The sequence below is a fragment of the Phyllobates terribilis genome, unplaced genomic scaffold (assembly GCF_046119375.1).
Source record: "Phyllobates terribilis strain yellow unplaced genomic scaffold, ASM4611937v1 Scaffold_7__3_contigs__length_470593459, whole genome shotgun sequence".
NCBI lineage: Eukaryota > Metazoa > Chordata > Amphibia > Anura > Dendrobatidae > Phyllobates > Phyllobates terribilis.
Genome location: NW_027362767.1, coordinates 228,432,866 through 228,450,173, shown reverse-complemented (window position 1 = coordinate 228,450,173; position 17,308 = coordinate 228,432,866).

Sequence of the window (17,308 nt, the reverse complement as noted above, 5' to 3'; positions counted from 1 at the left end):
GTGGACAGTTTGATTTCACAGAAGTTTGATTTACTTGGAGTTATATTCTGTTGTTTAAGTGTTCCCTTTATTTTTTTGAGCAGTGTATCATTAGATGCTTGGTTTGGTCTTAGGACTAAAAAAAATGGATAAAAAGATTAAAAAGTGTTGACCATTTTACAAAATTTTAAAATAAATAGGGTTTATCTACAATCAAGTCAGAATTGAATTAGGATTTGTAGGGATGGTTTCACAGATCTCTACTCCTTTTTCTGTTGCAAGACATTTTTACGATAATGGCCTGAAAAAAATGGAAAAGACTTGAAAGCTAAGACCGATTAATCTAATGCTTGGATCAAGAATTGATTTGTGATCCATACATCGGGTGGAGTGACGCATTCTTCCCTAATATTTTCTAATCTGCTGATGTTCGAATATAAGGTTTACATTTATAGTAAGGATAGGTTGGCCACTAAGTATTGCAGGATGTCCTATACTAAGGACAAAAAAATAACCTATTAAAAGAACCTTTTAAAAATAGGTCCATGACATGGATTCTGTAATGCCCCTGTGTGAGTGCATGGACCCATCAGAACCTTTACTCCTAACCACATGGTGCATGGAGGGGGGTTTTCCCATAAACTTGTGCTCAGGGCTGCAACCCATAATCATATGAACATAGCAGCACATGTACCAATATGGTGGTCATTTAAAAAATAAGCACTTCAAATGAAAGTTTGCAAATAACAATGGAAGTAATACAAACTACTAATGGCATGGGTGCTCAACTATGCAACTCAATATCAGGCACTTTAACCCTAATTTTGTTGCGGAAGTTGGTCCATAGCTTTTTGTCACAGGTTACACACATTATGTTGATAACTTCTCATCAAATGTATCTCTTAAAGTTTACTAATAGGTAAATCTGTCCAAGGCCAGGTTCACACATCTAGTTTTCACTTTTTTGAGGACCATGTTGTCTGGACGGGCTTTGGGTCTCTTGACTTGAACTTAACAACTTGATGAGCCTGTTGAGTTTGTGTCCGGACACTTGAGGCTGGTCAAGATATCATGGACCGTACACAATGAAAGTTGGATGTGTGAAGCGGACCCAAAACTCGTGATAGAATATAAATAGTTGGACTTGTTCCACATGTGAAAAAAACAATAGATGATAGGTATAGGTAATAATTTGTTGATTGACGGAGGTCTGATTACTGGGAACCGAAACGATTGCTTGAAAGGGACAGTTTTATCTTCAATAGGACACAGAGGCGTAGCTAGGGTTTTGGTTCAGGGAGGGCGAAACTTCTGAGTACCCCCCACATCTGTATAGTACCCCCTACACAGTATACTGACCCCTTAGTAGCCTCCAAACTGAAGGTTCCAATACTATATGATGGCCCCCCACTGTGCAAAGACCCCACATTATCTCTCACACTGTATGATGGCCCCCACTGTTAGGGGGAGAGGTTGCAGACAACTTTATTTAATGGAACGCAACCGACCCCGGGGTCCGCGATGCAGCCTAGAGGACTGCTGCCGAACACTTCCCGGGTGGAAAGGCAAACGACAACAAAAAGATAAACCCCTCCGTGTTAACTACACACCGGACAGGGTATAGCGGTACGCTCTATCTGCGTTTACTGCACGAAGGAGAGAGCGACCAGCGACGCACCTAACAAAACCTTAGCCCTTTGTGTTAAAGCACACGGAAGGGTAAGACGGTTCGCACAATCTCCAAGAACCGCAGGAAGACGTGCGTCCGTGGGAACAGCAGTAGCCCTGTCTTTGATACAGGCGCTACGCTATGGGGATTGGCGCTAAAGCGGTTCACACTATTCTCCAAGAACCGCAAGGAGACGTGTGACCGGACTATGAGCAGTAGCCCTGTCTTCGGTACAGGAGCTACGCTATAGGAGACGGCGCTAGCATGCGGGTGATTCCCGCCGGGTATTCAAGCACTCAGCCGGCGTGCTACCGGACTGAGCAAACCCGCTCTATTTAGCTCACAGGCGGCTCGGGGTGTAAGGCGAACCCCCTGGTTAGAGCCAGTCAGCGAGGCGAAGCTACCTGCCTACTAAAGCTATGGCTCTTTGAGCCCGGCCTGCCTAGCTAAAGCTATGGCTCTTTGAGCCCGGCCTGCCTAGCTAAAGCTATGGCTCTTTGAGCCCGGCCTGCCTAGCTAAAGCTATGGCTGTTTGAGCCCGGCCTGCCCAACTAAAGCTATGGCTCTTTGAGCCCGGCCTGCCTAGCTAAAGCTATGGCTGTTTGAGCAAGGCCTGCCCAACTAAAGCTATGGCTCTTTGAGCCCAGATTAAGCGTGCACACCACAAATAGCTAGCTCAAATGATCTGAGCATGCGGCCATGTTTGTGGGCGGGCCTTTTAAAGATTAAGCCCTGCCCCACTGTCGCACCATTGATGACGACACCCATGACCAATCAGGCGGTGCAGGTCACCGGGTCAGGTGGGTGCCAACCCACCAATCATGATCCGCCAGGTAACGGACATGCTCAGTGCGGCAAATCCTGGACTTAGATTCTGCAAGCCCTGTCTCCCTCTGTAACCCAGGCTTAACATTGCTAGGCACAACTACCTGGGAGACAAACAGTGCTTGCGGACCAGCTAGGCGTTGGGGCTGACGATGATGCTGAGCAGCATCAGCCCTGGCTGTACTGAAATGGGAGACCACAGAAGGTCCTGGACCCATTACGAATCCAGCACAAGACCGACGCCTAACACCCACACTGTATGATAGCCCCCACACTATACAAAGACCCCTCATTATCTCCCACACTGTATGACCCTAACTGTAATCCCTACACTGTATAAATAGCCTACAAATAGTATAATTCCCCCCCCCCCCATAGGCAGAGTATATAGTATAATCCCCCCCCCCATAGGCAGAGTATATAGTATAATCCCCCCCCCCCCATAGGCAGAGTATATAGTATAATCCCCCCCCCCCCCATAGGCAGAGTATATAGTATAATCCCCCCCCATAGGCAGAGTATATAGTATAATCCCCCCCCCCCCATAGGCAGAGTATATAGTATACTGCACCCCCATAGGCAGAGTATATAGTATACTGCACCCCCCATAGGCAGAGTATATAGTATAATCCCCCCAATAGGCAGAGTATATAGTATACTGCACCCCCATAGGCAGAGTATATAGTATACTGCACCCCCATAGGCAGAGTATATAGTATAATCCCCCCCCCCCCCCATAGGCAGAGTATATAGTATACTGCACCCCCTCGCCATAGGCAGAGTATAATCCCCCCCCATAGGCAGAGTATATAGTATACTGCACCCCCATAGGCAGAGTATATAGTATAATCCCCCCCCCCATAGGCAGAGTATATAGTATAATCCCCCCCCCCCATAGGCAGAGTATATAGTATAATCCCACCCCCATAGGCAGAGTATATAGTATAATCCCCCCAATAGGCAGAGTATATAGTATAATCCCCCCCCCCCCATAGGCAGAGTATATAGTATACTGCACCCCCTCGCCATAGGCAGAGTATAATCCCCCCCCATAGGCAGAGTATATAGTATACTGCAACCCCATAGGCAGAGTATATAGTATACTGCACCCCCATAGGCAGAGTATATAGTATAATCCCCCCCCCCCCATAGGCAGAGTATATAGTATAATCCCCCCCATAGGCAGAGTATATAGTATAATCCCCCCCCCCCCCATAGGCAGAGTATATAGTATACTGCACCCCCTCGCCATAGGCAGAGTATAATCCCCCCCCATAGGCAGAGTATATAGTATACTGCACCCCCCCATAGGCAGAGTATATAGTATAATTCCCCCCCCCATAGGCAGAGTATATAGTATACTGCACCCCCCCCCACCCATAGGCAGAGTATATAGTATACTGCACCCCCATAGGCAGAGTATATAGTATACTGCACCCCCCCCCATAGGCAGAGTATATAGTATAATTCCCCCCCCCATAGGCAGAGTATATAGTATACTGCACCCCCATAGGCAGAGTATATAGTATACTGCACCCCCCCCATAGGCAGAGTATATAGTATAATCCCCCCCCCCCATAGGCAGAGTATATAGTATACTGCACCCCCCCCACCCATAGGCAGAGTATATAGTATAATTCCCCCCCCCATAGGCAGAGTATATAGTATAATCCCCCCCCCCCATAGGCAGAGTATATAGTATACTGCACCCCCATAGGCAGAGTATATAGTATAATCCCCCCCCCCCCACCCATAGGCAGAGTATATAGTATACTGCACCCCCCCCATAGGCAGAGTATATAGTATACTGCACCCCCCCATAGGCAGAGTATATAGTATAATCCCCCCCCCATAGGCATAGTATATAGTATACTGCACCCCCATAGGCAGAGTATATAGTATAATTCCCCCCCCCATAGGCAGAGTATATAGTATACTGCACCCCCCCATAGGCAGAGTATATAGTATAATCCCCCCCCCATAGGCATAGTATATAGTATACTGCACCCCCATAGGCAGAGTATATAGTATAATCCCCCCCCATAGGCAGAGTATATAGTATACTGCACCCCCATAGGCAGAGTATATAGTATAATCCCCCCAATAGGCAGAGTATATAGTATAATCCCTCCCCCCCATAGGCAGAGTATATAGTATACTGCACCCCCCCATAGGCAGAGTATATAGTATAATCCCCCCCCCATAGGCAGAGTATATAGTATACTGCACCCCCATAGGCAGAGTATATAGTATAATCCCCCCCATAGGCAGAGTATATAGTATACTGCACCCCCATAGGCAGAGTATATAGTATAATCCCCCCCCATAGGCAGAGTATATAGTATACTGCACCCCCATAGGCAGAGTATATAGTATAATCCCCCCAATAGGCAGAGTATATAGTATAATCCCTCCCCCCCATAGGCAGAGTATATAGTATAATCCCCCCCCCCATAGGCAGAGTATATAGTATACTGCACCCCCATAGGCAGAGTATATAGTATAATTCCCCCCCCCATAGGCAGAGTATAATGCCCCCCCCATAGGCAGAGTATATAGTATACTGCACCCCCTCGCCATAGGCAGAGTATATAGTATAATTCCCCCCCCCATAGGCAGAGTATATAGTATAATCCCCCCCCCCCATAGGCAGAGTATATAGTATAATCCCCCCCCATAGGCAGAGTATATAGTATACTGCACCCCCATAGGCAGAGTATATAGTATAATCCCCCCCCATAGGCAGAGTATATAGTATACTGCACCCCCATAGGCAGAGTATATAGTATAATCCCCCCAATAGGCAGAGTATATAGTATAATCCCTCCCCCCCATAGGCAGAGTATATAGTATACTGCACCCCCCCATAGGCAGAGTATATAGTATAATCCCCCCCCCCATAGGCAGAGTATATAGTATACTGCACCCCCCCCACCCATAGGCAGAGTATATAGTATAATTCCCCCCCCCATAGGCAGAGTATATAGTATAATCCCCCCCCCCCATAGGCAGAGTATATAGTATACTGCACCCCCATAGGCAGAGTATATAGTATAATCCCCCCCCCCATAGGCAGAGTATATAGTATACTGCACCCCCCCCACCCATAGGCAGAGTATATAGTATAATCCCACCCCCCCCCATAGGCAGAGTATATAGTATAATGCCCCCCCCCCATAGGCAGAGTATATAGTATACTGCACCCCCATAGGCAGAGTATATAGTATAATTCCCCCCCCCATAGGCAGAGTATATAGTATACTGCACCCCCATAGGCAGAGTATATAGTATACTGCACCCCCCCATAGGCAGAGTATATAGTATACTGCACCCCCATAGGCAGAGTATATAGTATACTGCACCCCCCCATAGGCAGAGTATAATGCCCCCCCCATAGGCAGAGTATATAGTATACTGCACCCCCATAGGCAGAGTATATAGTATACTGCACCCCCCCCATAGGCAGAGTATATAGTATAATCCCCCCCCCCCCATAGGCAGAGTATATAGTATACTGCACCCCCCCATAGGCAGAGTATATAGTATAATCCCCCCCCCCATAGGCAGAGTATATAGTATACTGCACCCCCATAGGCAGAGTATATAGTATAATTCCCCCCCCCATAGGCAGAGTATAATGCCCCCCCCATAGGCAGAGTATATAGTATACTGCACCCCCATAGGCAGAGTATATAGTATACTGCACCCCCTCGCCATAGGCAGAGTATATAGTATAATTCCCCCCATAGGCAGAGTATATAGTATAATCCCCCCCCCCATAGGCAGAGTATATAGTATAATCCCCCCCCCCATAGGCAGAGTATATAGTATAATCCCCCCCCCCCCATAGGCAGAGTATATAGTATACTGCACCCCCCCATAGGCAGAGTATATAGTATAATCCCCCCCCCCCATAGGCAGAGTATATAGTATAATCCCCCCCCATAGGCAGAGTATATAGTATACTGCACCCCCATAGGCAGAGTATATAGTATAATCCCCCCAATAGGCAGAGTATATAGTATACTGCACCCCCATAGGCAGAGTATATAGTATACTGCACCCCCATAGGCAGAGTATATAGTATAATCCCCCCCATAGGCAGAGTATATAGTATAATTCCCCCCCCCCACCCATAGGCAGAGTATATAGTATACTGCACCCCCTCGCCATAGGCAGAGTATAATCCCCCCCCCATAGGCAGAGTATATAGTATACTGCACCCCCATAGGCAGAGTATATAGTATACTGCACCCCCATAGGCAGAGTATATAGTATAATCCCCCCCATAGGCAGAGTATATAGTATAATCCCCCCCCATAGGCAGAGTATATAGTATACTGCACCCCCATAGGCAGAGTATATAGTATAATTCCCCCAATAGGCAGAGTATATAGTATAATCCCTCCCCCCCATAGGCAGAGTATATAGTATACTGCACCCCCCCATAGGCAGAGTATATAGTATAATCCCCCCCCCCCATAGGCAGAGTATATAGTATAATTCCCCCCCATAGGCAGAGTATATAGTATACTGCACCCCCATAGGCAGAGTATATAGTATAATCCCCCCCATAGGCAGAGTATATAGTATAATCCCCCCCCCCATAGGCAGAGTATATAGTATAATCCCCCCCATAGGCAGAGAATATAGTATAATCCCCCCCCCCCCCATAGGCAGAGTATATAGTATAATCCCCCCCCCCATAGGCAGAGTATATAGTATACTGCACCCCCATAGGCAGAGTATATAGTATAATCCCCCCCATAGGCAGAGTATATAGTATAATCCCCCCCCATAGGCAGAGTATATAGTATACTGCACCCCCATAGGCAGAGTATATAGTATAATTCCCCCAATAGGCAGAGTATATAGTATAATCCCTCCCCCCCATAGGCAGAGTATATAGTATACTGCACCCCCCCATAGGCAGAGTATATAGTATAATCCCCCCCCCCCATAGGCAGAGTATATAGTATACTGCACCCCCCCATAGGCAGAGTATATAGTATAATTCCCCCCCCCACCCATAGGCAGAGTATATAGTATAATCCCCCCCCCATAGGCAGAGTATATAGTATAATCCCCCCCCATAGGCAGAGTATATAGTATACTGCACCCCCATAGGCAGAGTATATAGTATAATCCCCCCAATAGGCAGAGTATATAGTATAATCCCTCCCCCCCATAGGCAGAGTATATAGTATACTGCACCCCCCCATAGGCAGAGTATATAGTATAATCCCCCCCCCCATAGGCAGAGTATATAGTATAATTCCCCCCCATAGGCAGAGTATATAGTATACTGCACCCCCATAGGCAGAGTATATAGTATAATCCCCCCAATAGGCAGAGTATATAGTATAATCCCCCCCCCATAGGCAGAGTATATAGTATAATCCCTCCCCCCCATAGGCAGAGTATATAGTATACTGCACCCCCATAGGCAGAGTATATAGTATAATCCCCCCCCCATAGGCAGAGTATATAGTATAATCCCCCCCCCATAGGCAGAGTATATAGTATAATCCCCCCCCCCCCCATAGGCAGAGTATATAGTATACTGCACCCCCATAGGCAGAGTATATAGTATACTGCACCCCCATAGGCAGAGTATATAGTATACTGCACCCCCTCGCCATAGGCAGAGTATAATCCCCCCCCATAGGCAGAGTATATAGTATAATCCCCCCCCCCATAGGCAGAGTATATAGTATAATCCCCCCCCCCCATAGGCAGAGTATATAGTATAATCCCCCCCCCCCCCATAGGCAGAGTATATAGTATACTGCACCCCCATAGGCAGAGTATATAGTATAATTCCCCCCCCCATAGGCAGAGTATATAGTATACTGCACCCCCCCATAGGCAGAGTATATAGTATAATCCCCCCCCCCATAGGCAGAGTATATAGTATACTGCACCCCCCATAGGCAGAGTATATAGTATAATCCCCCCCCATAGGCAGAGTATATAGTATACTGCACCCCCATAGGCAGAGTATATAGTATACTGCACCCCCTCGCCATAGGCAGAGTATAATCCCCCCCCCCATAGGCAGAGTATATAGTATACTGCACCCCCATAGGCAGAGTATATAGTATAATTCCCCCCCCCATAGGCAGAGTATAATGCCCCCCCCATAGGCAGAGTATATAGTATACTGCACCCCCATAGGCAGAGTATATAGTATACTGCACCCCCCCCATAGGCAGAGTACATAGTATAATTCCCCCCATAGGCAGAGTATATAGTATAATCCCCCCCCCCATAGGCAGAGTATATAGTATAATCCCCCCCCCATAGGCAGAGTATATAGTATACTGCACCCCCATAGGCAGAGTATATAGTATACTGCACCCCCTCGCCATAGGCAGAGTATAATCCCCCCCCCCATAGGCAGAGTATATAGTATAATCCCCCCCCATAGGCAGAGTATATAGTATAATCCCCCCCCCATAGGCAGAGTATATAGTATACTGCACCCCCCCCCATAGGCAGAGTATATAGTATAATGCCCCCCCCCATAGGCAGAGTATATAGTATACTGCACCCCCATAGGCAGAGTATATAGTATAATGCCCCCCCCCATAGGCAGAGTATATAGTATACTGCACCCCCCCCCCATAGGCAGAGTATATAGTATAATCCCCCCCCCATAGGCAGACTATATAGTATAATGCACCCCCCCCATAGGCAGAGTATAATGCCCCCCCCATAGGCAGAGTATATAGTATACTGCACCCCCATAGGCAGAGTATATAGTATAATCCCCCCCCCCCATAGGCAGAGTATAATGCCCCCCCCCATAGGCAGAGTATATAGTATAATTCCCCCCCCCCCATAGGCAGAGTATATAGTATACTCCACCCCCCCATAGGCAGAGTATATAGTATAATTTCCCCCCCCATAGGCAGAGTATATAGTATACTGCACCCCCATAGGCAGAGTATATAGTATACTGCACCCCCCCCATAGGCAGAGTATATAGTATACTGCACCCCCATAGGCAAAGTATATAGTATAATTCCCCCCCCCCCATAGGCAGAGTATATAGTATACTCCACCCCCCCATAGGCAGAGTATATAGTATAATCCCCCCCCCCATAGGCAGAGTATATAGTATAATCCCCCCCCCCCATAGGCAGAGTATATAGTATAATGCCCCCCCCATAGGCAGAGTATATAGTATACTGCACCCCCATAGGCAAAGTATATAGTATAATTCCCCCCCATAGGCAGAGTATATAGTATAATCCCCCCCCCATAGGCAGAGTATATAGTATACTGCACCCCCATAGGCAGAGTATATAGTATACTGCACCCCCCCCCCCGATAGGCAGAGTATATAGTATAATTCCCCCCCCCATAGGCAGAGTATATAATATACTGCACCCCCATAGGCAGAGTATATAGTATACTGCACCCCCCCCCCATAGGCAGAGAATATAGTATACTGCACCCCCATAGGCAGAGTATATAGTATAATCCCCCCCCCCATAGGCAGAGTATATAGTATAATGCCCCCCCCCCCCGCCATAGGCAGAGTATAATGCCCCCCCCCATAGGCAGAGTATATAGTATACTGCACCCCCATAGGCAGAGTATATAGTATAATCCCCCCCCCATAGGCAGAGTATATAGTATAATCCCCCCCCCATAGGCAGAGTATATAGTATACTGCACCCCCATAGGCAGAGTATATAGTATAATCCCCCCCCCCATAGGCAGAGTATATAGTATAATCCCCCCCCCCCATAGGCAGAGTATATAGTATAATCCCACCCCCATAGGCAGAGTATATAGTATAATCCCCCCAATAGGCAGAGTATATAGTATAATCCCCCCCCCCATAGGCAGAGTATATAGTATACTGCACCCCCTCGCCATAGGCAGAGTATAATCCCCCCCCATAGGCAGAGTATATAGTATACTGCAACCCCATAGGCAGAGTATATAGTATACTGCACCCCCATAGGCAGAGTATATAGTATAATCCCCCCCCCCCCCATAGGCAGAGTATATAGTATAATCCCCCCCATAGGCAGAGTATATAGTATAATCCCCCCCCCCCCCCCCATAGGCAGAGTATATAGTATACTGCACCCCCTCGCCATAGGCAGAGTATATAGTATAATTCCCCCCCCCATAGGCAGAGTATATAGTATAATCCCCCCCCCATAGGCAGAGTATATAGTATACTGCACCCCCCCATAGGCAGAGTATATAGTATAATTCCCCCCCCCATAGGCAGAGTATATAGTATACTGCACCCCCCCCCACCCATAGGCAGAGTATATAGTATACTGCACCCCCATAGGCAGAGTATATAGTATACTGCACCCCCCCCCATAGGCAGAGTATATAGTATAATTCCCCCCCCCATAGGCAGAGTATATAGTATAATCCCCCCAATAGGCAGAGTATATAGTATAATCCCTCCCCCCCATAGGCAGAGTATATAGTATACTGCACCCCCATAGGCAGAGTATATAGTATAATCCCCCCCCATAGGCAGAGTATATAGTATACTGCACCCCCATAGGCAGAGTATATAGTATACTGCACCCCCATAGGCAGAGTATATAGTATACTGCACCCCCATAGGCAGAGTATATAGTATAATGCCCCCCCCCATAGGCAGAGTATATAGTATACTGCACCCCCATAGGCAGAGTATATAGTATACTGCACCCCCCCCATAGGCAGAGTATATAGTATAATTCCCCCCCCCCATAGGCAGAGTATATAGTATAATCCCCCCAATAGGCAGAGTATATAGTATAATCCCTCCCCATAGGCAGAGTATATAGTATACTGCACCCCCCCCCACCCATAGGCAGAGTATATAGTATACTGCACCCCCCCCCATAGGCAGAGTATATAGTATAATTCCCCCCCCCCATAGGCAGAGTATATAGTATAATCCCCCCCATAGGCAGAGTATATAGTATACTGCACCCCCATAGGCAGAGTATATAGTATAATCCCCCCCCCCACCCATAGGCAGAGTATATAGTATACTGCACCCCCATAGGCAGAGTATATAGTATACTGCACCCCCCCCATAGGCAGAGTATATAGTATAATCCCCCCCCCATAGGCAGAGTATATAGTATACTGCACCCCCCCATAGGCAGAGTATATAGTATAATTCCCCCCCCATAGGCAGAGTATATAGTATACTGCACCCCCATAGGCAGAGTATATAGTATACTGCACCCCCCCCATAGGCAGAGTATATAGTATAATCCCCCCCCCATAGGCAGAGTATATAGTATACTGCACCCCCATAGGCAGAGTATATAGTATACTGCACCCCCTCGCCATAGGCAGAGTATAATCCCCCCCCCCATAGGCAGAGTATATAGTATAATCCCCCCCCATAGGCAGAGTATATAGTATACTGCACCCCCCCCCCCATAGGCAGAGTATATAGTATAATGCCCCCCCCCCATAGGCAGAGTATATAGTATACTGCACCCCCATAGCAGAGTATATAGTATAATGCCCCCCCCCCATAGGCAGAGTATATAGTATACTGCACCCCCCCATAGGCAGAGTATATAGTATAATCCCCCCCCCCATAGGCAGAGTATATAGTATAATCCCCCCCCCATAGGCAGAGTATATAGTATACTGCACCCCCCCCCATAGGCAGAGTATATAGTATAATGCCCCCCCCATAGGCAGAGTATATAGTATACTGCACCCCCATAGGCAGAGTATATAGTATAATTCCCCCCCCCATAGGCAGAGTATATAGTATACTGCACCCCCATAGGCAGAGTATATAGTATACTGCACCCCCCCATAGGCAGAGTATATAGTATACTGCACCCCCATAGGCAGAGTATATAGTATACTGCACCCCCCCATAGGCAGAGTATAATGCCCCCCCCATAGGCAGAGTATATAGTATACTGCACCCCCATAGGCAGAGTATATAGTATACTGCACCCCCCCATAGGCAGAGTATATAGTATAATCCCCCCCCCCCATAGGCAGAGTATATAGTATACTGCACCCCCCCATAGGCAGAGTATATAGTATAATCCCCCCCCCCATAGGCAGAGTATATAGTATACTGCACCCCCATAGGCAGAGTATATAGTATAATTCCCCCCCCCATAGGCAGAGTATAATGCCCCCCCCATAGGCAGAGTATAGTATACTGCACCCCCATAGGCAGAGTATATAGTATACTGCACCCCCTCGCCATAGGCAGAGTATATAGTATAATTCCCCCCATAGGCAGAGTATATAGTATAATCCCCCCCCCCATAGGCAGAGTATATAGTATAATCCCCCCCCCCATAGGCAGAGTATATAGTATAATCCCCCCCCCCCCATAGGCAGAGTATATAGTATACTGCACCCCCCCATAGGCAGAGTATATAGTATAATCCCCCCCCCCATAGGCAGAGTATATAGTATAATCCCCCCCCATAGGCAGAGTATATAGTATACTGCACCCCCATAGGCAGAGTATATAGTATAATCCCCCCAATAGGCAGAGTATATAGTATAATCCCTCCCCCCCATAGGCAGAGTATATAGTATACTGCACCCCCCCATAGGCAGAGTATATAGTATAATCCCCCCCATAGGCAGAGTATATAGTATAATCCCCCCCCCCCATAGGCAGAGTATATAGTATATCCCCCCCATAGGCAGAGTATATAGTATAATCCCCCCCCCATAGGCAGAGTATATAGTATACTGCACCCCCATAGGCAGAGTATATAGTATAATTCCCCCAATAGGCAGAGTATATAGTATAATCCCTCCCCCCCATAGGCAGAGTATATAGTATACTGCACCCCCCCATAGGCAGAGTATATAGTATAATCCCCCCCCCATAGGCAGAGTATATAGTATAATCCCCCCCCCATAGGCAGAGTATATAGTATACTGCACCCCCCCCCATAGGCAGAGTATATAGTATAATGCCCCCCCCCATAGGCAGAGTATATAGTATACTGCACCCCCATAGGCAGAGTATATAGTATAATTCCCCCCCCCATAGGCAGAGTATATAGTATACTGCACCCCCATAGGCAGAGTATATAGTATACTGCACCCCCCCATAGGCAGAGTATATAGTATACTGCACCCCCATAGGCAGAGTATATAGTATACTGCACCCCCCCATAGGCAGAGTATAATGCCCCCCCCCCCCCCCATAGGCAGAGTATATAGTATACTGCACCCCCCCATAGGCAGAGTATATAGTATAATCCCCCCCCCCATAGGCAGAGTATATAGTATACTGCACCCCCATAGGCAGAGTATATAGTATAATTCCCCCCCCCATAGGCAGAGTATAATGCCCCCCCCATAGGCAGAGTATATAGTATACTGCACCCCCATAGGCAGAGTATATAGTATACTGCACCCCCTCGCCATAGGCAGAGTATATAGTATAATTCCCCCCATAGGCAGAGTATATAGTATAATCCCCCCCCCCATAGGCAGAGTATATAGTATAATCCCCCCTCCCCATAGGCAGAGTATATAGTATAATCCCCCCCCCCCCATAGGCAGAGTATATAGTATACTGCACCCCCCCATAGGCAGAGTATATAGTATAATCCCCCCCCCCCATAGGCAGAGTATATAGTATAATCCCCCCCCCATAGGCAGAGTATATAGTATACTGCACCCCCATAGGCAGAGTATATAGTATAATCCCCCCAATAGGCAGAGTATATAGTATACTGCACCCCCATAGGCAGAGTATATAGTATACTGCACCCCCATAGGCAGAGTATATAGTATAATCCCCCCCATAGGCAGAGTATATAGTATAATTCCCCCCCCCCACCCATAGGCAGAGTATATAGTATACTGCACCCCCTCGCCATAGGCAGAGTATAATCCCCCCCCCATAGGCAGAGTATATAGTATACTGCACCCCCATAGGCAGAGTATATAGTATACTGCACCCCCATAGGCAGAGTATATAGTATAATCCCCCCCATAGGCAGAGTATATAGTATAATCCCCCCCCATAGGCAGAGTATATAGTATACTGCACCCCCATAGGCAGAGTATATAGTATAATTCCCCCAATAGGCAGAGTATATAGTATAATCCCTCCCCCCCATAGGCAGAGTATATAGTATACTGCACCCCCCCATAGGCAGAGTATATAGTATAATCCCCCCCCCCCCATAGGCAGAGTATATAGTATAATTCCCCCCCATAGGCAGAGTATATAGTATACTGCACCCCCATAGGCAGAGTATATAGTATAATCCCCCCCATAGGCAGAGTATATAGTATAATCCCCCCCCCCATAGGCAGAGTATATAGTATAATCCCCCCCATAGGCAGAGTATATAGTATAATCCCCCCCCCCCCCATAGGCAGAGTATATAGTATAATCCCCCCCCCATAGGCAGAGTATATAGTATACTGCACCCCCATAGGCAGAGTATATAGTATAATCCCCCCCATAGGCAGAGTATATAGTATAATCCCCCCCCATAGGCAGAGTATATAGTATACTGCACCCCCATAGGCAGAGTATATAGTATAATTCCCCAATAGGCAGAGTATATAGTATAATCCCTCCCCCCCATAGGCAGAGTATATAGTATACTGCACCCCCACCATAGGCAGAGTATATAGTATAATCCCCCCCCCCCCATAGGCAGAGTATATAGTATACTGCACCCCCCCATAGGCAGAGTATATAGTATAATTCCCCCCCCCACCCATAGGCAGAGTATATAGTATAATCCCCCCCCGAGTCCCACAGATGGCAGAGTATATAGTATAATCCCTCCCCCCCATAGGCAGAGTATATAGTATACTGCACCCCCCATAGGCAGAGTATATAGTATAATCCCCCCCCCCATAGGCAGAGTATATAGTATAATTCCCCCCATAGGCAGAGTATATAGTATACTGCACCCCCATAGGCAGAGTATATAGTATAATCCCCCCAATAGGCAGAGTATATAGTATAATCCCTCCCCCCCATAGGCAGAGTATATAGTATACTGCACCCCCATAGGCAGAGTATATAGTATAATCCCCCCCCCATAGGCAGAGTATATAGTATAATCCCCCCCCCCATAGGCAGAGTATATAGTATAATCCCCCCCCCCCCCCATAGGCAGAGTATATAGTATACTGCACCCCCATAGGCAGAGTATATAGTATACTGCACCCCCATAGGCAGAGTATATAGTATACTGCACCCCCTCGCCATAGGCAGAGTATAATCCCCCCCCATAGGCAGAGTATATAGTATAATCCCCCCCCCCATAGGCAGAGTATATAGTATAATCCCCCCCCCCATAGGCAGAGTATATAGTATAATCCCCCCCCCATAGGCAGAGTATATAGTATACTGCACCCCCATAGGCAGAGTATATAGTATAATCCCCCCCCATAGGCAGAGTATATAGTATAATGCACCCCCCCATAGGCAGAGTATATAGTATAATCCCCCCCCCATAGGCAGAGTATATAGTATACTGCACCCCCCCATAGGCAGAGTATATAGTATAATCCCCCCCCATAGGCAGAGTATATAGTATACTGCACCCCCCATAGGCAGAGTATATAGTATACTGCACCCCTCGCATAGGCAGAGTATAATCCCCCCCCCATAGGCAGAGTATATAGTATACTGCACCCCCATAGGCAGAGTATATAGTATAATCCCCCCCCCATAGGCAGAGTATAATGCCCCCCCCCATAGGCAGAGTATATAGTATACTGCACCCCATAGGCAGAGTATATAGTATACTGCACCCCCCCCATAGGCAGAGTACATAGTATAATTCCCCCCCATAGGCAGAGTATATAGTATAATCCCCCCCCATAGGCAGAGTATATAGTATAATCCCCCCCCCCATAGGCAGAGTATATAGTATACTGCACCCCCATAGGCAGAGTATATAGTATACTGCACCCCCTCGCCATAGGCAGAGTATAATCCCCCCCCCCATAGGCAGAGTATATAGTATAATCCCCCCCCCATAGGCAGAGTATATAGTATAATCCCCCCCCCATAGGCAGAGTATATAGTATACTGCACCCCCCCCCATAGGCAGAGTATATAGTATAATGCCCCCCCCCATAGGCAGAGTATATAGTATACTGCACCCCCATAGGCAGAGTATATAGTATAATGCCCCCCCCATAGGCAGAGTATATAGTATACTGCACCCCCCCCCCATAGGCAGAGTATATAGTATACTCCACCCCCCATAGGCAGACGTATATAGTATAATGCACCCCCCCATAGGCAGAGTATAATGCCCCCCCCATAGGCAGAGTATATAGTATACTGCACCCCCCCATAGGCAGAGTATATAGTATAATCCCCCCCCCCCATAGGCAGAGTATATAGATAATGCCCCCCCCCCATAGGCAGAGTATATAGTATAATTCCCCCCCCCCCATAGGCAGAGTATATAGTATACTCCACCCCCCCATAGGCAGAGTATATAGTATAATTTCCCCCCCCATAGCAGAGTATATAGTATACTGCACCCCCATAGGCAGAGTATATAGTATACTGCACCCCCCCATAGGCAGAGTATATAGTATACTGCACCCCATAGGCAAAGTATATAGTATAATTCCCCCCCCCATAGGCAGAGTATATAGTATACTCCACCCCCCCATAGGCAGAGTATATAGTATAATCCCCCCCCCCCATAGGCAGAGTATATAGTATAATCCCCCCCCCATAGGCAGAGTATATAGTATAATGCCCCCCCCCATAGGCAGAGTATATAGTATACTGCACCCCATAGGCAAAGTATATAGTATAATTCCCCCCCCCATAGGCAGAGTATATAGTATAATCCC